At 44.5% G+C, this 24,428-nt stretch overlaps 1 long non-coding RNA gene across 2 annotated transcripts in view; it reads left to right on the top strand.

Moving 5' to 3' along the window:
• LOC105014646 overlaps positions 1 to 21,702 on the top strand; it is a 46,562-nt gene extending 24,860 nt beyond the window's left edge. For both annotated transcript variants that reach the window (XR_828325.4, XR_828326.4), the window contains exons 3-4: positions 18,483 to 18,578; positions 21,225 to 21,702. This is a non-coding gene — a long non-coding RNA (uncharacterized LOC105014646). The remainder of the gene's footprint in view (positions 1 to 18,482; positions 18,579 to 21,224) is intronic.
• The last annotated feature ends 2,726 nt before the right edge of the window (positions 21,703 to 24,428 follow it).

Raw genomic sequence — 24,428 nt, 5'->3', positions numbered from 1 at the left:
CCCTATTAGTATTTCCTTCACAATGATTCTCTGTACCTAGAATATGTTATGCGGAAATGAATAATGCAATAAATATATTTTAAGCTAATACAATTTTAGAAAACATTATGTAGTACCTTTAACTGTACAGTATAAATGGGTAGTTTTTGTTACATTTAAATTTTACCAGATGTTCTTATCTTGAGCGACATACAGTCGCTTTACATTTTACATTTTGAGAGAGCTAGGTTAAATGACCACACTGCTTGCTAGTGAATGCTTTCTAGTGCATTTTGCCTGTCCTTTAATGTCAACAGCGACCCTCTTTGGAAATATACAAATGTTGGGGTCATCAAATGTCTGGCCGCCTCTTGTTGCTCATTCGTCAATCCTCAGAATCCAGGAGCATAGGGGTCATCTGTTGACGAGCACTAAACATTTTGGGGCGTTAACACACCTAGCCGAATTGTGATTGCTTGCGCGTAAGTGCGTGTGCATGTGAGGGCATGCACGTTTGTTGTGACAGTCAGGTTCAGTGTCTGTAAGTGTACGAATGCATATTTGAGCATTGCGACAGACCTCTAAATCGCTGTAATGTGGGGAACTGGATGATTCATTTGTCAGTCACGTATTTGCTGATAGTACAGTATGCTCCCACCCAACAACTGCCACATCTCATAACCCAGCAAACCTACACCAGCCCCACAGAAATTACGCATGTTCATTATGCTCCTTTGCATGGCACTGGCACCCTGTCCTGCACAGTGGCAGTGCCAACCGAAGACGTGGCAGAGCACGCACCTATGAGGCCACCGATCCACTGTCTCATCACAAGCTGTTTAACGTTTCCATCATGGCGTTTTTTTTTTTCCTTTTTTCGTCTTCAGAGCGCTTCAGTGTGGAACGCCTGTTCGTGTTTCGCAGGGTAGCCTCTGGATGCCTGCATTCAGTCTGTATTAAAGACATAAGCTTTGTCGCGGATTATCAAGGTCATTATTATTGAGATGTTTCAAGTTTTTTAAGGACACGCTGGTCACATTTTCACATACGTGTCTCCCCGCTTCCTTTCCCCGTCTCATCAGTGTTGCCGTGCGTGTAGCTTTTTGTCTCTGCTAATTAACGTTGTGAAAATCTGAGGCATTTCTGTTCCGATCAGAGATAGGCACCAGGAGGAGTGAATGTGCAGCAAACCAAGATGGATGAAAGAGTGATGTTAGCTCAAGGGAGACTAGAACAGAGGGATGGATAGAGGATGGAGCGAGAGAGAAGGAGAGGAGGGGCAGATGGAGGCGGAGAAAAGACGGGTCCTGGTGGCTGGCTCAATGGTCCTTTGTAGTGGCTTGTGGAGTGGAGGGAGCAGGCTTAACCAGAACACAGGCAGTAATGAAGGAGTGGAGGGAGCAGGCTTAACCAGAACACAGGCAGTAATGAAGGAGTGGAGGGAGCAGGCTTAACCAGAACACAGGCAGTAATGAAGGAGTGGAGGGAGCAGGCTTAACCAGAACACAGGCAGTAATGAAGGAGTGGAGGGAGCAGGCTTAACCAGAACACAGGCAGTAATGAAGGAGTGGAGGGAGCAGGCTTAACCAGAACACAGGCAGTAATGAAGGAGTGGAGGGAGCAGGCTTAACCAGAACACAGGCAGTAATGAAGGAGTGGAGGGAGCAGGCTTAACCAGAACACAGGCAGTAATGAAGGAGTGGAGGGAGCAGGCTTAACCAGAACACAGGCAGTAATGAAGGAGTGGAGGGAGCAGGCTTAACCAGAACACAGGCAGTAATGAAGGAGTGGAGGGAGCAGGCTTAACCAGAACACAGGCAGTAATGAAGGAGTGGAGGGAGCAGGCTTAACCAGAACACAGGCAGTAATGAAGGAGTGGAGGGAGCAGGCTTAACCAGAACACAGGCAGTAATGAAGGAGTGGAGGGAGCAGGCTTAACCAGAACACAGGCAGTAATGAAGGAGTGGAGGGAGCAGGCTTAACCAGAACACAGGCAGTAATGAAGGAGTGGAGGGAGCAGGCTTAACCAGAACACAGGCAGTAATGAAGGAGTGGAGGGAGCAGGCTTAACCAGAACACAGGCAGTAATGAAGGAGTGGAGGGAGCAGGCTTAACCAGAACACAGGCAGTAATGAAGGAGTGGAGGGAGCAGGCTTAACCAGAACACAGGCAGTAATGAAGGAGTGGGTTTGGACCGGGCCTCTGCCTGGGTAAACAGAGATTGTTCTCAGCACTGGGTTCCCAAACACTGCCAACAATGGCACCATTGTCCCGCCAGCTCTCATTAGGGAGAGGACCAAGGGGGGTGATGAGGGTGGGAGGACGGATAGGGGTGAGGTAGGAGTGTTGGGAGGCAGGCAGGGAGACTATTGGGAAACTGACAGGAACCAGGGATGGAGGGGGGTGACTCCCTGGCATCATCCCCTCACTCTCTCTCTGTCTCTGTTTCCTCTTTCTCGTGTCTTTCATCATATTTTCCTCTCGTTCTCTTATCCCTCCATCCTCTCATCCCTTCACCTGTTCGTCCTCCAACCCATTTCTCCTCCTTTCCTCTTATCAGCTTACCTTACCTCCCGGCTATATTTATCTGTTTCCTCTCACTCCGTCTTCCCATCCACCAATCGCTTTCTTCTTGCCTCCTTTTCTTCTTCCTTCCTCTCATCCTCCCATTCTCATCCTGGCTACGCCGTTTGGGGGGCGGCGGAGGACGCCTTGCCTGTCACTCCGCCTCCCTGTCAACATCCCCCATGTATGCAGGGAGAGCCACAGAGGTAGAGAGAGATAGGACAGGAGGGAGAGCGAAGGAGAGAGAGGGAGATGGGGAGTGAAAGGGGCAAAGCAAAAAAAAAAAAAAAAGATCCTGCTGTTTCCTGCTGTAATGAACATGGACGAATGATGAGCACAATAGAATACATTATGCTCTTGTTAGCAGAGGCAATCAATTAGCAGACAGTGCACCATTGGGCTCTCTTAGCCACAGTCTCTTTCACAGACTAGCCCAATGCCCTGGCCTAGCCGCTTTCCCACCCTCAATGCCCAATAGCCACAAAAGATTGGATTAGCGTATTCATTGTGAAGGAGGACATAACGTTGCATGTGCATGTTCACCCTGGTTTGGTCCGCATTCCCTAAAATATCAGTCATCTCGCTCGCCCCGCCTGCACTCCAGTGTCTGACCTGGGAGGTGTAAGCGTTCACAGAATTTGTACGCGAAAGGCATGTTTCACAAAAGGCATGTTTCACTACTAGACTACGGCAATGTTTCTTTTTCACGTGATTATGAATTCTATCCTATTTTCACTTGGCTGCACCTCGACCATATGGACAAACTAATTCAACGTCCTTGTTTGGCTGTTACACATGATAAAACCTGTGTGAGCATTTCCATGGCCCCTGATCGATTTTAAAGTATGATCATCTATTTCTAGTCCACTGAATTTGTGCTAGCTAATATTAACATTGCTAGCTAGTTTTGACTGACTTTGATAACTAATAACAACATTGCCAGATGTCTAAAATATATCTGACAACATGATGATGGCAGCATCTTTTTTTTTTTTTAAACATTTCCAAGCCCCTATAGTGTAATTTAGACTAAACCGTATTTACTGTTACGCAGAGTTGTGGAGTAACGGATAAAAAAAAACTGTAACTGTAATCAGTTACGTTACTAACAAAACAAAACTAACGTAATACAGATACTTTTGAAAAAAATTATGATTACTTTTGGATTACTTCAATAGAAAAAGAATAGGTGCGTGAAATAATTATGACACATTGTGATGTTTGAGTTTATTATTTAATGTTATAAAAATATCGTTATTTGAACCAAAATATGAATTGCACACAGTTGTTTATGTGATCATCATGTGCGCAAAGATGGACGCGCATAACCAGTTTAGTGACGCAGGAAGCACTAGTTTAAATTTATCCGGTTTTGGTTGGCTGGACGGCTGGTAAAAACAGAGTATATCATCGATAATATTAGCATTAGAGTCATATAAAATGTTATTTAGTTATCTACTCAATGCATAATTCTCAGAACAATGATAGGCAATAGACCTACCTGGTGTTATATATTTTTGCTTTTGACGCGGCCCCATCAACTCGGTCCATAGAGGTAGGCCATGTGATTCTGCTTGCTTTGCATCTCTGAAAATGGTGTTCCTTGGTTATCATTGGCTGCTGACGTCATTTACTTTAAGCTAAGTGTGCAGGTTTATAATCACAGTCTATTTCTTTCATTTGCGTTTTGAATATCCATAACTCGAGTCGTGGTCATAACAAATGTAGGTTACGTCGCGCGGGTAAATCTTATTTCTATGCGGTGATCAATATTGCAAACGCGCATTCGTGTGCCGGGGATTTCTGCAAATTTTGACAACATTTTGACTACTGCAGATTTAGTTTATGCGCGAAAAGCTACGGATATCTTCATTTTTATATACAACAATGTCAGTACCCTTTTTGAGTAATTGCCATTTATTTTTTAACAAGGTTTTTAAGCAATTTAAAAACATGAATAAAAAACAAATAACAGAACAGGCTTAAGTTTCATTTGAGTTCGGTTTATGTTGAGATAAAAAGTCAGATTCTGGAAGATAAAGGTTTATTGGATTAATTGGAATGACTGAATACCTTTAGCGCATAATGACTGAATACCTTTAGTGTGTAATGTAGAGATGTAGCCCAATCATATTGAAGTGAAAAGCAATGGTTTAGAAACCTATTTCCAAAGGCACTCTAGCCCACAACCCATAAGGTAAAATGCGAATTCAATTCTTTGGCCAGCTATGTAAACCCTAACATTGATTGATCCCGCAAAAGGTGTTCAGTTGGTTATAGTTGATGCCACTTAATATGAAAGTAATCCGATTACATTATTGAATTTGAGTAATCAAAAAGTTACATTAATGATTACAAATGTGGACAGGTAACTTGGAACTGCAACGGATTACATTTGAAAAGTAACCTACCCAACCTTGCTGTTACGCCTGTCACTAGACTGAGCAACTTGGAGGTGCTATCTGTATGTAGATAAGACAAAGGTCCATTCTTTAGGATTTATGGTCCGTAAAAACATGTAGACCGAGAAAAAGACACGCAAACTGATGACCCATCCACCGGAATTCCAGCTGTGTTCTGACACTTCCAAAAAAGGCTGTGGTTTAATAGGAGATGAGAATCAGGCATGACAATGTCTCTGAGTGACAATGACAATTGCATACCAAATTGTCGCTCAACTCCCATCAGTGATTCATACGTGGTTTGGAGAAATTCCTCTGTCGTCTTTCATGTTTTTCTGCTTTATTCCGTCTGCCTTGCTGAGAAATGTTCCCGGTAATGGTGGCAATCTGTAACCGGAAAGGCAAGGGGCATTTCAACTCAAACACAGGCACAAATCACATCTGTCGAGACAATCTCAGAGGATGTTGCCAATCAGTGTAACTTGCACGTACTTACACACAAAGGAACTCTGTGATTTCATAGTTTTATTTTAGATCACAATGAGAATAAATAAGAAGAAAGTGCGAGAGAAAATGGAATTAATTGTCTGAAAGTGTGATTCTTGCTGACAGGTGCATGATGGGAAAAAGATGTCCTCTTGTTCAGAGGCAGAAGGTTGAGTTGCTATGGCTCCAGGCCTCTGATATGCCCATGGGCAACACAAAGACAACTACATTCTCTGTGTGTGTGTGTGTGGGTGTGGGTGTCTGTGTGCCTGTGTGTGTGTGTATCTGTGTGTGTCTGTTTGTGCTCCTCCATCTGACTCCTAGCATTCGTAGCCTAGGTTTGTTGAAATGTTGCCTTTGCCCTTTAAACTTCCCTCCATTTTGATGATAAGTAATGATAAGTAAGACTCCCTAACTGTCACCTTCTGTACCGCACCATTCGACTCGGTCTATACACACTCCTCTGCCCCTGCTGTTCTCCAGTACTCTTTTACGGAGTAGCAGAATGTGTCATCTGTGCCATATTGCCCAGAACACGCACTGGTGAAGGGTGAGGCCTGCCACCTCTCACCCATGGATGTTGCTGGGCGACAGTATGGCCGCCAATTTGACTTTGTTGAATTGCATTTCGGGCATCTGTTTACACGCTGTTTTTCGTTACTCGCATTACCTCAAGCATCACTCAGCGTTGGCCATCATCCAAACTCCGAACAAATTAAAGTTTGTTAGTTGGTGTGCGCATGTCGGAGTGTTTTGGTCTATGTGTGTGTGTGTGTGTGTGTGTGTGTGTGTTTGTTTGGAGGGGAAACAATGCTTTCTCAGTCTCTGCACTTGAAAGTTGAAGTGTTAAATGTTTCTTGGAGTGGGAGTTATGTTTTTTTTTGTCCTAATGATGAGTCCCAGCCAGGTGAAAATGGGGCACATAGACAGGAAGGACTGTATCTGTCTTGGGCCTGGAAAACAACATCATGTCTTCACTAGTGCTGTCTGCTGCTCCCTTAGCCAACGTCCATTGGCTTCTGTGGATTCTGAACATGTATTTGGCCGTATATGCTACCTGTAGCTAACAGTGTGGGTATGTGTCCGTATGACTCTGGCTGCTCTGATTGGCTCATTAATTTCCTGATTGTCCCGCCTGGGACCTCAATCTGATTGGGTCTGCATCTACGTACGTACCCTGGCTGGCGACATTTTTGCCCTGTGCATGGTGACATGGCCTTTACCACCTCCTGCTGGGTCCTGGAGCTCTACGCAGACTTCCCACTGGGCCTCTCAACCCCCCGCCACCACCTGATCTAGCCCCTTTATCCTGGATGCGTGTCAGCCATGTTCAGATCTCCGCTCTCCTGTAACCCAGCAGGAGACACGCTGTGGAGCAAGACGGGGCCAACCTTACGCTCCAGCCAACCACTGGTGAACAAACGGTCCCTGTGGTCTCCTTCTGACATGCTGTAGTGTAGAGTATGAACGCATGTGAAGGCAGAGTAACCCTGCAGGTGCACATTCTGTACTGGTGTCTCTGCAAACCCTTTGTTTTTTTTTCCACTTGGCTTTATACCTGCCCATGTCTATGCGGAGACACATTATAAAGGCTATAAATCTTTCTCTCTCATCCACAATTGTTATACTTCTCTTTCTCCTCTCTCTCTCTCTCTCTCTCACGCACACACACACACACACACACACACACACACACACACACACACACACACACACACACACACACACACACACACACACACACACACACACACAGATACAGTCATACCGTCCCTGCAGCCAAGGGAATGAAGAATTCTGAGGTTCAAGGTCATTCCTAGTATTCAGCTGCCTAGGGCCCTTTATTGTCTGTGCGCCACACCCCCCCCACACAACACACACACACACAACACGCACACTCAACACACACACACAGAGACACATCCCAGCACCTTGTTCCTTTGTTGTCTTCTTATTTTCCCATTCTCTAGAGAGACTAAACTGAGACAGTGTAGTCAGTCTGTCAGGTGATGACATAACACCACAAACACACACACACAAACACACAAATAAAGATGGTTAACGCACTCCGTACCGACACTCATTTATTGACACAGAGCAGAATATGTCTACACACACATGGTGGCGTGTCACAGCATAATATACTTTGGTTGTTACATGTGTGGAACTGATTCTGTAAATTGTGTGGTTGCTTTCTTTACATTTAACACACTGTGTTTCATGATACACACACCTAGAAAACTGGTGATTCAAAACCCTCAAACGACGCGGTAGTGCTTTGAGCTAGTCTCTTTCGTGTGCTGTTCAGAACTAGCCACTCTGAGCTAGCTGCTCTGCTAGCCAGACAGATTGCAGGGAGCTGATGTGGGCGGTGGTTGGTGAAAACAGTGAGTGAGCCTCAGCCCAGACTGGGTAACAGGGAGGTTGTGAGGGAGGCTTGTGATTAGCTCCTTTGTTGGAGGTCTGTCGAGCTTCATTGGCTCCAGAGAATGGCCTCCTAATAAGCCCAGCCATGCTTGGCCCAAACTTTGTGCGGAAGACAAACTAAGTTATGGTGGTCTGGCGGAGTGCTGGGGGGGCTGACAGGGTGATATACAACGCCTGGACATATGGTGTCCCCATTAGGGCCTCTGCTAGACACTTTCTCATGGGTGTGTGTGTTTGTAGGGGGTGGGCACGGGGCATGTTTCGTCATGTCGTTGTGTTTTCCAAGATGCTCTCTGAAAGGGACTGAATCTCAAAGAGAGACAAGAGTTTTTCTACATGTGTCTCTCCTTCCTGAGATGTAACAATGTCTGATACTTAAACTTCCAAAGACACAACTTACCGATCAAACCCGAAATCCCAAGGAGACCTCAGACACACATTCCTTCTGTAGGACTGGACGACTGAAGGAAAGAGTGTTCAGTGACGGTCAGCTGTACCCATCCACACCTATGAATGTGTTCCCACGTGCTGATACTCACCCATGTGCAGGGGTCCAGGGGTCATGTCAGGTGTAGGGCAAGGACCGGAAGTGTTGGTGGGACGGCCCAGTTGTTTGGCAGGCAGGGGAGTAGTTGGTGGTTTGAGGCTAATTGTTTGGGTCAGGGTGGGAGCGTAGAGGTGGGGGCTGTTCCATGTCTTGGCCGCCGGGCCCTCGGTAACTGAGCCGGCGAGGGGGAGAAAGGGCCCATTGCAGGGCCACACAGCAGGCCCAAACAGCACCTATTCTCCTGGCCAAACTGTCAGCCAGAACAACTTCATTGTGCCCAAATTGGAGTTGAAAGCGAGGGAGTAGAGGAGTGGGTGGGTTGGTGTGTGTGTGGGGGGGTGCAGTGCGTGGAGAGAGTGGTCCATGTGTGGGAACTGGGGGGGGGGGGGGGGTGGGGGGGACTGGAAAAGAGGGTCTCCTGGAGGAAGCAACGTCTCTGAGAGGGGATGAATGGGCTGGGAAGTGTGAGCTCATTTCACAGGAGGATCCCCATAGATTGTACATGAGTGACGGCTAGCCAGGGCAAGGCAGCCAAAAGGACGTTAACATTCTGGGAACGGACAGTTCTGGTTTTGTTCTTGTGCCTATATGGTCCGTACATTCTGGGAACGGACAGTTCTGGTTTTGTTCTTGTGCCTATATGGTCCGTACATTCTGGGAACTGACATTTCTGGTTTTGTTCTTGTGCCTATATGGTCTGTACATTCTGGGAACGGACAGTTCTGGTTTTGTTCTTGTGCCTATATGGTCCGTACATTCTGGGAACGGACAGTTCTGGTTTTGTTCTTGTGCCTATATGGTCTGTACATTCTGGGAACGGACAGTTCTGGTTTTGTTCTTGTGCCTATATGGTCCGTACATTCTGGGAACTGACATTTCTGGTTTTGTTCTTGTGCCTATATGGTCCGTACATTCTGGGAACTGACAGTTCTGGTTTTGTTCTTGTGCCTATAGGGTCCATACATTCTGGGAACGGACAGTTCTGGTTTTGTTCTTGTGCCTATAGGGTCCATACATTCTGGGAACGGACAGTTCTGGTTTTGTTCTTCTGCCTATATGGTCTGTACATTCTGGGAACGGACAGTTCTGGTTTTGTTCTTGTGCCTATATGGTCCGTACATTCTGGGAACTGACATTTCTGGTTTTGTTCTTGTGCCTATATGGTCCGTACATTCTGGGAACTGACAGTTCTGGTTTTGTTCTTGTGCCTATAGGGTCCATACATTCTGGGAACGGACAGTTCTGGTTTTGTTCTTGTGCCTATAGGGTCCATACATTCTGGGAACGGACAGTTCTGGTTTTGTTCTTGTGCCTATATGGTCTGAATATTCTGTATATTGGCAAAGTGGTGACACAACAGCTGAGCCTTCTGTTATCAGAACAGATTGTCATACACAAACACACACACACACACACACACACACACAGTGTTGTAAATATGCTGGAAAGAGTTCTGGTAGTAACCACTTTCAGACATCAAATCTATGTGTCTGTGTCTCAATATTTCAGAAGGTTCTCCTTTCACCACCTACAACCACTTGACCTTCTCAGTCAAGTTTGGGCAGATGTAAAGTGCGTGTGTGTGTGTGTGTGTGTGTGTGTGTGTGTGTTCGCGCACGTGTGTGTGTGTGTGTGTATGTATGTGTGTGTGTGTGTGTGTGTGTGTGTTTGATCCAGAGCTAGCCCCGCAGCTCTCAGGGACTCAACAAAAGGCCTCCTCTATCCATTGTATGAGCAGTGTTTTTCCCAGGAGAGCCAGGGCTCAGTGTGAGAGTGCTCGGATGGCTTTCTCCTGACATGGATGTTTATTCGCTCTGTGGTCCGGCAGGCTGCCTACCCGCTCAAAGGACTCCCTTTACCGTTTTGACGTGTATGACACACACATTGGGAAGAGAGAGAACGAGGAAAAACGAGAGAGAGAAAAGGCTCTCTGCCTGTCTGTTATCGGCTGCGTAAACGAATGTGTCATTCATGCTTAGTTGAACCACTCTTTGCGATGGGATGTGAGCAGACATTTTGTTCCTTGTCTTTCCCCTCAGTAAAGTTTCTTCAGTTGTCCATGGTTTTAGGTCTACCTACAGGGTCAGACCAGGTTTGTCTGGCTTCATTTGATAACCATCCACAATGAGGTGTACCAACTATTTAATCTGAGTCCCTGAGTCCCTGAGGGTTACGTGTTAGTTAGCTTTTGTCAGGCAGTTTTGAATCAGATTTTCTGTTGTTGACACAGAGGCTTATGGGGCCTGGTGCAGCGAGCTAACACAGCGAAGAGCTGAGAATATGAAAGACTGACCTCTCAGCCTGTCAACACGAAGACATATCTATGATCGCCAACAACATGCCAATCTGAACACAATTAGAATTTGGCGTAACATCACATAACGAGTTTGCCACTTGCATACACTGTTGTACACCGGGGAACAAATGGCATCAGAGGGCGTTTAGGGGTTCTTCAAATAGAGGTCAACTTTTAAAAGGGTTTTTGAAATAATTCCTTATTTGAATAGCCATATAAAGAATGTTTTTGGGGTAGATGTCTAAATGGTTAGGTTGTTCATATGAGTCTTTCATTAACATGTATAAATAGATCTTCAAAATTCCCTTTGATATTATTCCTCAAAGAACTTATAGGGGTTCCCCAACAGTTTCAAGGTAGAGGAAACTGCATTAAACTTTACAGAGTGTAGGTACTTCAAATGTTCCCTCTTTACCAATTTCGTCCTATTGGCAGCTTCAGCTATAACTAAGAGCATTGCTAGGCAACTATAGGCAGGGTAAACAATAGGATAAGCCCTTTTATTCTCACTAACTTTTTAGGATCTTTTCAAGGGTCCAGTGATATTTATCTCACTGGCTGGAGAGGAGACAGATCAAAACAAACATGGCTCACTGATACCATAAAATCTGTGAAACGCCATTATCGTCTAAGATATCTGCCCGTTTCCCCGCCCCTCCCTCTCTGCACCCTTTCAGTGAGGAATACAAAAAAAGAGAACTTGTGGAAAAAGCTGCTGTGTTGAGGCGGGAGGGTGAATGGAAACCATTGTTGTAGTGTAACCAGACTCTGCAGCAGGTTGTTTGATCTGTTTTGGGCCTGAAAAGGCTTTTTTAAACCGTCAAATCAGCTGAGAGGGTCAGGGAACGAGATTCTATCCCCTCTGTCTTGCCCTAGACTGATCTCTGTCTCGATGTTTCTCCCGCTCTCTCAGTAACACACTCTCGCTTTCGTATTTTCTCTCTCTTACTCTTCCTCTCCATTTTACTCTCAGACCCTTACTCCATATCTCGCTCTATTGTCAGCCTCTCACTGCTGTGTGGAGTGTGTGTGTGAGTCAATGCCCATTGCAGCAGTAGAGGCTGTGTTACTCTGTCTTGGATATATCTTCAAGTAGACAACAAATCGTCTAGTTAGTAAGGTGAGTAATACCTATATTATGTTATGAAATGTCGGCCACTCTTAAAAAAGAAGACTTCTTGGGCTGTCCCAGAAGGAATAAATGGTGTTCCCCACAGAGACACTTAAGCACACTCGTTTTGAAAGGTTTCAAAACTGACCACAAAGATATCGGGTTCTGTTTACAATCGTTTTGATCTGAAGAACCAACATGATTTTTTGGAGACATCTGTAAGATAGAACCATAACATCTCTATCACAGGTGTGCGTAATGGTTTGTTATCTGTGCCTGGTTTGCTTATTAATTATACAGAAAACAAAGATATATAACATTTGCTGGTCTCCCAAACCTTTGCCATTCTTAAGCATCACAGTAAAAATCCGGCCAACATCTGGGATAAAAAAATTATAATAATCCCACAACAAACGGTTCTAGGAAGAACCAGACACGCGTGTCCAGGCTCATTTGTCATATGAATAGGAAACACACAATATGGTCTGTTTAACCAAATACTCAGTGGTTCTTTTTGTGTGTAACATTGGATAGATTCTCTAATGATCTGGCATTGTTTTGGTATTGTTTAGACGACATGAACATGCCATTGTTTTGCACTGCGTACACCATTATTGTTTTGGTATTGTTTAGACGACATGAACGTGCCATTCTTTTGCACTGCGTACACCATCCTTGTTGTGGTATTGTTTAGACGATATGAACGTGCCATTGTTTTGCACTGAGTACACCATTATTGTTTTGGTATTGTTTAGACGACATGAACGTGCCATTGTTTTGCACTGCGTACACCATTATTGTTTTGGTATTGTTTAGACGACATGAACGTGCCATTGTTTTGCACTGCGTACACCATTATTGTTTTGGTATTGTTTAGACGACATGAACGGGCCATTGTTTTGCACTGCGTACACCATTATTGTTTTGGTATTGTTTAGACGACATGAACGTGCCATTGTTTTGCACTGCGTGCACCATTATTGTTTTGGTATTGTTTAGACGACATGAACGTGCCATTGTTTTGCACTGCGTACACCATTATTGTTTTGGTATTGTTTAGACGACATGAACGTGCCATTGTTTTGCACTGCGTACACCATTATTGTTTTGGTATTGTTTAGACGACATGAACGTGCCATTGTTTTGCACTGCGTACACCATTATTGTTTTGGTATTGTTTAGACGACATGAACGGGCCATTGTTTTGCACTGCGTACACCATTATTGTTTTGGTATTGTTTAGACGACATGAACGTGCCATTGTTTTGCACTGCGTACACCATTATCCTTGTTTTGGTATTGTTTAGACGACATGAACGGGCCATTGTTTTGCACTGCGTACACCATTATTGTTTTGGTATTGTTTAGACGACATGAACGTGCCATTGTTTTGCACTGCGTACACCATTATTGTTTTGGTATTGTTTAGACGAAATGAACGGGCCATTGTTTTGCACTGCGTACACCATTATCCTTGTTTTGGTATTGTTTAGACGACATGAACGTGCCATTGTTTTGCACTGCGTACACCATTATTGTTTTGATATTGTTTAGACGACATGAACGGGCCATTGTTTTGCACTGCGTACACCATTATGGCTTTGGTATTGAATAGACTATTGAGAACCATGCTTAGCGCCCCAGTATTGTATTGACAATCTACAATATTTTTGGTGTTCAGCATGGACAATAAGCATGCAAATATCAGAGGACCATTATACAAGCTTTCTTTGTCTTGTAGCTTTTTCTCCTGGAGGGACAGATAAAGAGGCAGAGGAGGAGGCCCTGTGATTTTTCTCCTGGAGGGACAGATAAAGAGGCAGAGGAGGAGGCCCTGTGATTTTGGGAGGGAGATTTGTGTGCGCACCCATCTGTGCTCCCTACATTTCCAGACGTGAGAAACTGTACATGCATTTGCATAAGAATAATTGACACTTCAAATTAGCCTTCCAATCACAGAGGATTATTTTTCCTGAGCATACATGCAGAAGGAGAGCACTGCCATGCAGGGAAATATTAAAGGCAGGGCTGGAAAGAGGAGGGAGGTGTGATAAAAGATTAACCCTTCCACTTCGCTTTGTAAAAGAGGACTGAGTGTCGGTGTGTGTGCGCTAGTCCTCAGAAAGCAGGAACAGCTCTGAATATATTCGGCACTGTATTACTGTGTTACTGTGACTCTGTGCGTATAACCGGCTGAGTGTAACTGTGCCGTTGAACTGAAGACTTGTGTGGTGAACATGTGAATTAATTAACACAACTGTCACCTCAGTAGAAAAGTGTGTTGATCACAGGGAACGAGTGTTGTTAAGCAACGAGGGATTGGAGGGTTTGAATGCATTAAAGCAAGTGCACTGTTGAATAATTGATAGTGGCTAATGAAAAGGATCAGTTCAGGGGGGACCACAAACTGAATTGTAAGCCTCAGACAAATACACACAAACAAAAACACACGCAAACACACAAAACGCTCAAAAACACTGACACCGTTCTGGTGATCCCGTTGTCCTGGTTGAGCTCATTCCAGTCAATAGCTCCAAGGTCTGTGAGGTGTTATTGTGTCTGTGTCTCCAGCACCTCCTGCTCAGAATGCCATGAATTCATTTTCACTGAAAGGCAGAAAGACGCCTGCATTTGGGTTGGAACTCAGGCCCTGGCCAGCCAGGAAAAGGAGGAAGAGCCACAGAGACGAGGGGGGGGGGGGGGGGTGGGATGGGGGAAGGGGCACGGGGGCAGCCTCGGCGCCGACCCCACCGAAGCACTCAGCATCCCCCCGTTCATGGGATGGCGGATGTGTCTGGGGGTATCCATGACAACCCTTCAGCATGCCAGGGAGATACCACGGCGACATAACCACGGGCGGGTGGTGGTGGTGGGGGGGGGGGGGCATGGAGATCCATTAAGGACCACATATTTCTGTGACATTAATGTTCAGTCACACAGACGACTGAAGCCGGAGACAGTTAGCTACTGACTGACAGACTCATATTAACCGCACCTTTCATCTGTCGCAATGCATCTCTGAATCATCCGATCAGCGTGGATTTGGTCCCAAAAAGATGACACTCAGCCAGAATGTAATTCTCATTGGAACAGCAGCAGTGTGCCTGTGTTTATTTCCTATGTTGAATGTATCGTGTCCTACAGAGTTATAGGTTCCCTTCCAAGGGGGATTAAGTACCAAAATGTATGAAAATGAATACCCTTAGTAGTGCTAAATATCCAACATGTAGAACATAATGGGTGAGTAACTGACTGAGTGTGTGTCGGGGGGGTCGGTAGGACGGAGGGTGCCAGTATGTATTCATTCATTGTGTTTAAGGGATTTAGAACAGTTGTATAAAAAATATTTTTTTTGCTGCCTAAGGCTTGCTCAGGAAAATGTGATGGCTGAGCATTTTTCGGGAAGATATTTATAGCACCACATGACTGTGAACAGGCTGTCACCAGCTGGTCTAGTGAGCAGCAGCACTGGACAGTCACAGTGTTGAGAATGGAGAGAACCGACCACAGGAAAATGCAGGTCTAACTAGACTGTAGCAGTGCGCGGCTCGTAACGGACAGATGGTGTTGGAGAGCAGTGCAGCTCTTCCACTGCGAACTCAGATGGCATGTACATTTATTCAACTCAGCCAGACAAAAAGGCTACCAATTAGACCAAGCAATTAGTTTGATTTCATTGTTGTTTAATTAATAATGGGATGGTGTTTATTTACGAGTAACAATGTAAGAAACAAATTGAAGGATGTTGTTCTATCAAAAACAGTCCTTCTGTCCCTGAATGGTGCGTTGGTGAAGTTAGCTGCTTCGTTTCCAGACCGGGGGGTTAAATCCTTCACGGGTTAGCCCAGCGGTCCCGGGGAAGGCGGTGCAATTGGCCAGCACCGCCTGGGTTTGACGAGTTGATAGTTGAATGTGGTTGTCTTGCCTCTTTGCGCTCTAGTGACTCCTTGTGGCGGCTTAGGCGCCTGTGGGCACAAGCTAGGTGGAAAGCTGAGGTTGCTGCGATTTAGGGGGCCTTTATCATGATACTGGGGAGAAAATGGGTCCAAAGTGAATGTTTCTATTTCTATTCCTTGTATGGCCAAGGAACCACATGTTACATTTGCCAGCACAGTCTTTTCCAGGGTGATAATCGTAATGGTTTGTTTTCATGTAATTGTATAGAGATACATCGGTTCATTCATGTTATGCTACACAGAGAAAAATAACCTAACCGATACAGTTGTCTTGACTAATCCAGGCTGTTAGTAGTTGGATTTAAATTTTACAGAAATGGTTATTTTAATAAAAATTACTGAGGTAGTTCCAGTATACAATCTCAGCTACTTTGGTGGTTAATATATCCACTTGTTGGAGTTCTTAACTCTTGCTGGATGAATTCTATCAGTTCATAATGATGTGTCTTTCAGGCCTGTGAAACAGTTTTTTTTTTTAACACCACTTTGATATGACTAGGCACTCAAATAACAGCCTTATGATATGTATAGTCACAATGCAATGACTTACAGTATAACCTTTAGATTCACATTTTAAATGGACCATATAGGTAGAACCATATTCAGAGATTTCATGGAGAATCCCCTCCATGAAAAAGGGCTGTACTTGCATCATATTTTCCATATGGGGACAAGTCAAAGAACCTTATTCAGTATGGATCAAGAGTCAACAAACAGTAAAGACAAAAATTTGATTCACTCATAGTTTTTGGATAGTAAATAGTCAATCCCCCAAGGGAATGAAAAGAGTCAGTGCACCAGGGCATGAAAAGAGTCAATATCCCAGGGAATAAAACGAATCAATATCCCAGGGAATAAAAATAGTTAATTCCCCATAAGAATGATAAGTGTAAATTCCCCATAAGAATGAAAAGAGTCAGTTCCCCATGAGAATGAAAAGAGTCAGTTTCCCATGAGAATGAAAAGAGTCAATTCCCCTTGGGAATGGAAAGACTTGTGGCTTCCGTTTTAGTAGGACATGTTGCCATGGCTGAAGCTGCAGAACGGCAAATGACAAAGTCCGTAAAAAGGCCAAACTCTACATTTTGGGGTGTGGTAGCAGCGCACCCAGCCACGTGTATTTGACCTTAAAGCTTAATGGTTTGACTTCACCACAGTTCATCCTTTTGAATTATTCCAAATATGACTGAATGGGATGGTCCTCTTTGGAAGAACCGCCACTGAAACACACACACCAGGGAGATTGTGTAAAGGATATTAACAATCGAAATTAGATTCCTGTTTTTGTCTGGCTCTATATATGCCTTGAAAACCTGCCACTGGGGGCAATAGTCAGCACAATTACAGTGAAGTCGGTTTGCGTTCTGCTTGCACTTTGTTTATTGGAATGGGCATAAAATCCAGAATCTGTCTCTGAGGGTCATGTGTTCAAGCCCAGAGCTATGCTAACCCGTTGAGTCACTACAGCTCCGTAAAGCAAACCTTAACCCTTAACTATACCTCTCAGAGTCGATGCCTAAACTGATCCTTATCCCAAACCTTAACCCTCAACCGTTTGTTATATTGTTACTAGTGTTACTGTAGTTTATGCTTCCATGATTACTACTGACAGTTTACTGTCAGCCTAGAGGATGTGGGAAAGTTCTGTTCTGCCTGGGATACACTGCACTTATAATTCACATGAAACCATAAGTCACGGCCTCACGGTTAACTGCGAGACCCATTGTAGGATCCTTCTCGCGGATTAATCCGGGGTTTAGGGGGTTAGCAATTTAGTATGATTGTCTTGCCAAATCAAGCTCTAGCGGTTCCTTGTGGCGGCTTGGGCGCCGGTGAGCGTAATCAAAGCAGAAGGTCAAAGAGTCCTCTCCTTCCGGCTCGGAACGATTCTTGTATGGACCTCCTGGTTGACTAAGCAGCTTGATAAGAACCAGAACGGCATCGACTGTGCTTCGGGAGTTGCAACAGCGCAGCAGGGCCTTAAAAACCAGACTGGGGAGAAAAATGGGTTAAAAAAAAACATAAAATCAGTAAAACAAACATGACAGTGTCCAGGATTCTGGTTTCACAGAGTTTAGGTAATAAAGCCACCATTATCACTGTTTCACCAACAGACGTTTATCAACCATGGAAAAACACTGGACCGTTTGTGAGATCTTGTCACACACACACACACACACGTACACACAACGTAGGCTTACCACAGTGCAAGAAGTGTTATAATAACCCCGTCTGGGACAACAGGGCCACTCAGAGACAGTACCCTCATAATGATGCTCTGATGACTTCACTCATGCTAGTGTGTGTGTGTGTTTGTGTATGTGTGTGTGTGTTATGAGTATGTGTTTGCACACATATACTCACACATTCCTAGATACTCCATTTCTTTCACCCAAGCAGCATGTGCTTTTGAGGGTTAATGTGGTGGACAGAAAAACAAGTAAATAATTCAGAATTGCTGAAACTCTTTCGGTGTATCTCCAGCCAATGGGTAAGAGTGGAGTGGAGCCACTGATAGATGCGGTATGTTGTGACGCCACAATTGTCAAATCTTTATGACTCTACTGTCAAATGCTTCAGCAAGAGGACCGAACCCCCCGACAGAAAAATAGGTCAAAAAACACATGGAGTCTGTGTCTCTGCATTGTGCTCATGAAACATACATCCTCAGTGAATAACCCCTCTAACGTCCTGTAATGTTATTCTGTTCCAGGCGAGAGAGGAGTCATCTGCCATCAGACAGACTGAAAGAAAGACCGTAACGACGGATCAGCTCGTGTGTTATTTAGGATCCCTGCAGATCGTAGAGGTGAGTGAGATCTGTCATTTCACATCTGGCTGTCCGTCCCCCCCACCACCCCCTTTGGCATGCTTGGTCATATCTCAAGAAGCGCTCAACACGAATCACGGAATTCTTACCTCAGCCAATTTATAGTCTGAAAGAGTTTTGGCCCCAGATGTCCTTAAGACGTTATGAGTGACATTGCGTCTGTCAAACGCTGATCGAATGAGACAAAAAGAAACACTGTGCAAATGGAATGGCCTGACCCACATTCTGTGGCGTTATCCATTCCTCTGAAGAAGCCGAAAGGCCATTTACAAAGGTAACCCAGTGATGGTACCTGATGTGAAAGATTTCTTATAGTTTTTGGTACATGTACATTATTTTCTGCTCAGATGGGTGGGCACTGAAGGAATTTTAATCATGAGTGCTTCAATCCACAGATGCGAAATGATATGGTTTATAAAGTCCTGCGTGGTGTGTAAATGGGAGTGTGTGGAACATGTGAGTCATGTTCTTTAATATAAGTGTCTTGTTTCTGTCACTATTGTAGGCCTCCATACAGTTCCATTCTTTGTCCTTGAACATCGGTTTCTGCTCTACCAGTGTTAGATACCTCCCCAGGGAAAAGGGCAGCCCTGCAAGAGCAGTTAGCGGGTGAGGCATTAAGGAAGGGACTCCACGACACTCGAGTCTGACTTGGGGCGATCGGAGACCCACTTTCTGCCAGTGCCAGTCTCCTGGGGGTAGCCTTGCTTTCACATGAAATCTTTTTTTGGGGGGGCGCAGGGAAGAGGACGGAAATGTCAGAGATTTTGAGATTTTCTTTCATGCAAATGGCGTTGTTCTGGAGACGGTAGTGCAAGTAGTCTAGCGTTAGCCCCCTCTATCTAGTAGTGCATGTAGTCTAGCGTTAGCCCTTCTGTCTAGTAGTGCATGTAGTCTAGCGTTAGCCCTTCTGTCTAGTAGTGCATGTAGTCTAGCGTTAGCCCCCTCTGTCTAGAAATGCAAGTAGTCTAGTTTTAGCCCTTCTGTCTAGTAGTGCATGTAGTCTAGCGTTAGCCCTTCTGTCTAGTAGTGCATGTAGTCTAGCGTTAGCCCTTCTGTCTAGTAGTGCATGTAGTCTAGCGTTAGCCCCCTCTGTCTAGAAATGCAAGTAGTCTAGCTTTAGCCCTTCTGTCTAGTAGTGCATGTAGTCTAGCGTTAGCCCTTCTGTCTAGTAGTGCATGTAGTCTAGCGTTAGCCCCCTCTGTCTAGTAGTGCATGTTGTCTAGCGGTAGCCCTCTCTATCTAGTAGTGCATGTAGTCTAGCGTTAGCCCCCTCTGTCTAGAAATGCAAGTAGTTTAGCGTTAGCCCCCTCTGTCTTGTAGTGCATGTAGTCTAGCATTAGCCCCCTCTGTCTGAGGTAACTGAGAACTCCGGGACAGATAACAGCAATGCCAAGTAACTTAGTGGACACGCACACACACACACACGCACAAACTTTGGAATAATGAAATGTGCTTGTAGTTTGACGATACTTTAGCTCCAGATGGGTAAATGTGTCAAGTCAGCACAAGGAAGATGCTGGGAGGCAAACTGGAAGAGAGCTCAGATCAACTGCCACAAACAGCCAGGGAGTCAGGCAGGCAGGGAGGGAGTTAGGAGAAGGAGGGAGAGAGGCAGTGGATGGAGGCAGAGAGGGGAAGGAAGGAGGGAAGGAGGCAGCAAGAGTTGCATGAATGAATGTTATGGGGTTGTGTTTTAGCAACAATAAACAGTATTTCAGTGCGCTGTACTGTGGCCTGCAGTCCTGCCCTGTGGTAAACCGAAACATCCCAAGAAGACAGTAAACACAACATTCAGCTGTGATGTGTCTCTCTTGAACCTCCGTTAGCCTTGGCTGCTGTAGCAACCTGGTTCACAGAGTAGTTCCATGTTGGGCGCACAAAAGCTAGCACTCACCAGTTCTTAAGAGCAGCCTCTATGTAGTTTCCGGAAACATGATAGGATAATACCTTGTTGGAGGAAGGGAGTGTCGGGTGAACGGATGGCGGGGGTGGGCTTGGACAGGGGATCTTAACCCAGGTTGCAGTGGGTGTAAGTGGGATCTGATAAGGCGTTCCCCAGCTCCGCGGCTCTACGAGAGAAGAATAAGCGGCTGTGGCACACAGACACACCCAGGCCTTGTGTCCTGAGCACAAAACCTTGTTGTATTATCGGCTTCTTAGGATATCTTGTAAGACAATACATGTGAGAAGGCCAGGGGAACAATGTGTGAAGGCGCAGGGTGATGTGAAGGGACCTCAGGTCAGGGGTCATTGTTAGCGCCCTTTGTTGCTATCCAGTATTGGAAAATGGAACTGCGCAGACCTGATGTTTTTAAGTAGAGAAATGTAGAAAGAGATATTCTTCATACTTTTCACTGGTGTGTGTGTGTGTGTTATGCTGTTCTTGTTAATTATATGTTGAGTTGAACAGTCGGTTTGAAACACAATATACAGTATACTGTATTAGAAAATAAACACACATAGCTGACTGCTGGGGAAGAGAAGGAAAATGCAATTCATTGCCTTGGGTGTGACAGCAATGCCCCATCCAAGTTCAAAGTTTAACCATGAATAGCTGAACATGTACAGCATTTGGACATAAATTATGTTGTTGAACTAATAGTCTGTGTTTGTCTCTTCCAGGTGGCCAATCTACTTGGGTTCCCCTTTTCTGTTGTCTCTCGTGGAGGGAGAGAGAACATCAGCTTACACATCCATTGAGATGCAGTCTGCAGATGGAGACGTTCCAGAAAACAACTATTTATTATCAGCCTCCACACACCTGTTGAACATGCACAGAAACCTCAAAACATGCACTCCCATTGTTTAAACCGAGGGTTTTTATTTTTGCTTTGTGATTTAAATGTGTATTTTGTGAATTCTTAAGAATCTGTATAGTGCAACATCATTCTGTTATTCTGATTTGTAAAAGTCTGTCTTCAGGATTCAGGATTTACAATGAACTGGTATGTCAAAATGGATCCTGCAGATCATTTCATCTCTATCAACATTTATTAAATTAATTAAAATGATAAACCATAAAGGGAATATGTCCACTGTAAGAACCACTTACACCACTGTACATTTTCTAAATGAACGGAATAAAAAATATTCACTAAGATCTTTTTTTGTTTCGGAGCTTTTTGAGGATTATTAATTTCCCGCTAGATTAACAGCATGTTTAAAATATTTCTGCGGTGTGTTCCTTGGGCAGGATTCACTTCTCTGTGGGTGCTAAATCCTGGCACAGCCAGAAGAGGACTGGTCACCCCTCTGAGCCTGGGTCCTCTCTAAGTTTCTTCCTAAATTGTGGCATTCTTAGGGAGTTTTTCCTAGCCACTGAAATTCAACACTACTGTTGTTTGCTCCTTGGGTTTTAATGCCATGTGTTTTGTAAAAGCACTTTGTGACTACTGCCGATGTAAAAAGGGCTTTATAAATACATTTGATTGATTGATAAATCATAAACATTTCTTAACAGAACTGAGATAACCGGCCTCTCAGTTTTGTGACAGATATTGTTCTTCGAAGTTATCAAAGCCAACGGATAACAAAGTATAAACTATTGTGTGCATGGTTGGTTTAACACTGTTTATTGTCACACCTACGGTTTGCCATGCATATATTGCCAATGTAGTATATGACACTATTACCTGGGCAAAAAGGGCTGTGTCTAAATTAACAATCATATTTTCACACATAAGCATAACACATTGTTGCAATAATTCTTAATTCCAACATGATCTAATTTGGGCATGACAATAAATAAAGCACAGGTTAAGCAAATGTGAATTTGGTTCCAACAACATGGATATAGTACTTGTTCCTGATGGACAATGACAACAACCCTACCCTCTGTCTCATCTTCCCTACCCTCTGGCTCATCTTCCCTACCCTCTGGCTCATCTTCCCTACCCTCTGTCTCATCTTTCCCTACCAACTGTCTCATCTTTCCCTACCAACTGTCTCATCTTCCCTACCCTCTGGCTCATCTTCCCTACCCTCTGGCTCATCTTCCCTACCCTCTGGCTCATCTTCCCTACCAACTGTCTCATCTTCCCTACCCTCTGTCTCATCTTCCATACCAACTGTCTCATCTTCCCTACCAACTGTCTCATCTTCCCTACCCTCTGTCTCATCTTCCCTACCAACTGTCTCATCTTTCTCTACCAAATGTCTCATCTTCCCTACCCTCTGTCTCATCTTCCCTACCCTCTGTCTCATCTTCCCTACCAACTGTCTCATCTCCCCTACCCTCTGTCTCATCTTCCCTACCAACTGTCTCATCTTTCCCTCCCAACTGTCTCATCTTCCCTACCCTCTGGCTCATCTTCCCTACCCTCTGTCACATATTTCCCTACCAACTGTCTCATCTTCCATACCCTCTGTCTCCTCCTCTACTCCTTCTGTCTCCTCATCTGTTCCTTCTGTCTTCTCATCTTTTCCTTCTGTTTTATCTTTCCCTTCCATATTTCATCTCCTATCAAGGTTTTCTCTCACAAATCGCATTAAACCTCTCCCTCACCCACTCCTATCTCCTGCTCTTTCTCACCCCTCCCCCTTTTTATTTCTCTTACCCTCTGTCTGTATCCCTCCTTCCTCTCTTTTCACTCTCTCAGATGTCAGATCAGAGTCTAGTCCTCTGTACGCCCTGTCATCACATTTTTCACACCGACTCATCCCTTAATTGGGCCTGTATCATCATATCATATCATGTAGAGTACCTGGACGCTCCAGGAGTTGAATGATAGCCTCGATCTTTTCTAACACACACACACACCCACACACTCAAAGACACATGTATGCACATATCAGTGTGTACTAACCAGGCTAGAAGGGACTTGGGATAAGCTATCATCAGCAACCCCCCCCCTCCCCTCCATCTTCACACGTTTGTTCCTCACACAAACAGACACACAAACACGCAGAGACTAACACATATAGTACACACACACACACACACACACATGCCTGTGGGTTGGTCAGATGCACTTAATAGGGTAGATATGGGATGTTAGTATGACACCCTGAACACAATAACACCTTTTTGTGTTGACAACAGGTTCACTTGATGTGATTGTGGGAACATGACAGGTGCGTGTGTGGAATCTGTCCGTTGTTGTTTGTTTCATCTGCTTTTGTGAGGTGACATGGGACGCGCTGCAGCCGGTGTCATGCTCTGTTTTTCGACAATATTCTCAGCTCAGGATCCTAAAGACAGTGTACGTATATTCTAATCTCAACCGCACCATTTGCGAAAGGAGCTGAGCTGCGACTGGCATCGGCAGACAAGATCTCAGATGTCACATAACATCATGTTTCCTTTTACAAAAATAACGTGTGTGAAAATCCAACAAAAACGATCCATTTACATAGGACAATGTTATGTAAATTGTGGGCAGTGAGAACACAAGGTGGTGATGCTGAAAATGAAACCACACTACCTATGAAACCATTGGAAATATGTGGGTTCCTACACACACACACACACACACATATGATGTGGAAAGATTTTAGTTTGCATATATCAATGGTTTTGTTCAGTATTGTTCAATATTGTTCTTTTCCAGCTCATACATCCTTCTGTCCTACCATCAGCACAGATAAAACACAATGTGACCTGCAGTAGATCATGTTTGATGCAAATCAAAACGAATCATTCATCACAAATGGTTAAGTGTAAACATTAGGATTAAGTATGTATTGTATGTAATCTGGCATTAGAAATAAAAATGGATACCAGGGAGGGAATTCTATTAGGCTGATCGTTGACAAATGTCTATTGAAATGAAATGAAGGCTGATGTAACATTTCAAGTTAAGGATCACAGGTTAAACTATTCTTCCT

The sequence above is a fragment of the Esox lucius genome, chromosome 13 (assembly GCF_011004845.1).
Source record: "Esox lucius isolate fEsoLuc1 chromosome 13, fEsoLuc1.pri, whole genome shotgun sequence".
Classification (NCBI taxonomy): Eukaryota; Metazoa; Chordata; class Actinopteri; order Esociformes; family Esocidae; genus Esox; species Esox lucius.
Note: the sequence above shows the minus strand (reverse complement) of the source record. Positions and strands in the feature narration are given on the sequence as shown.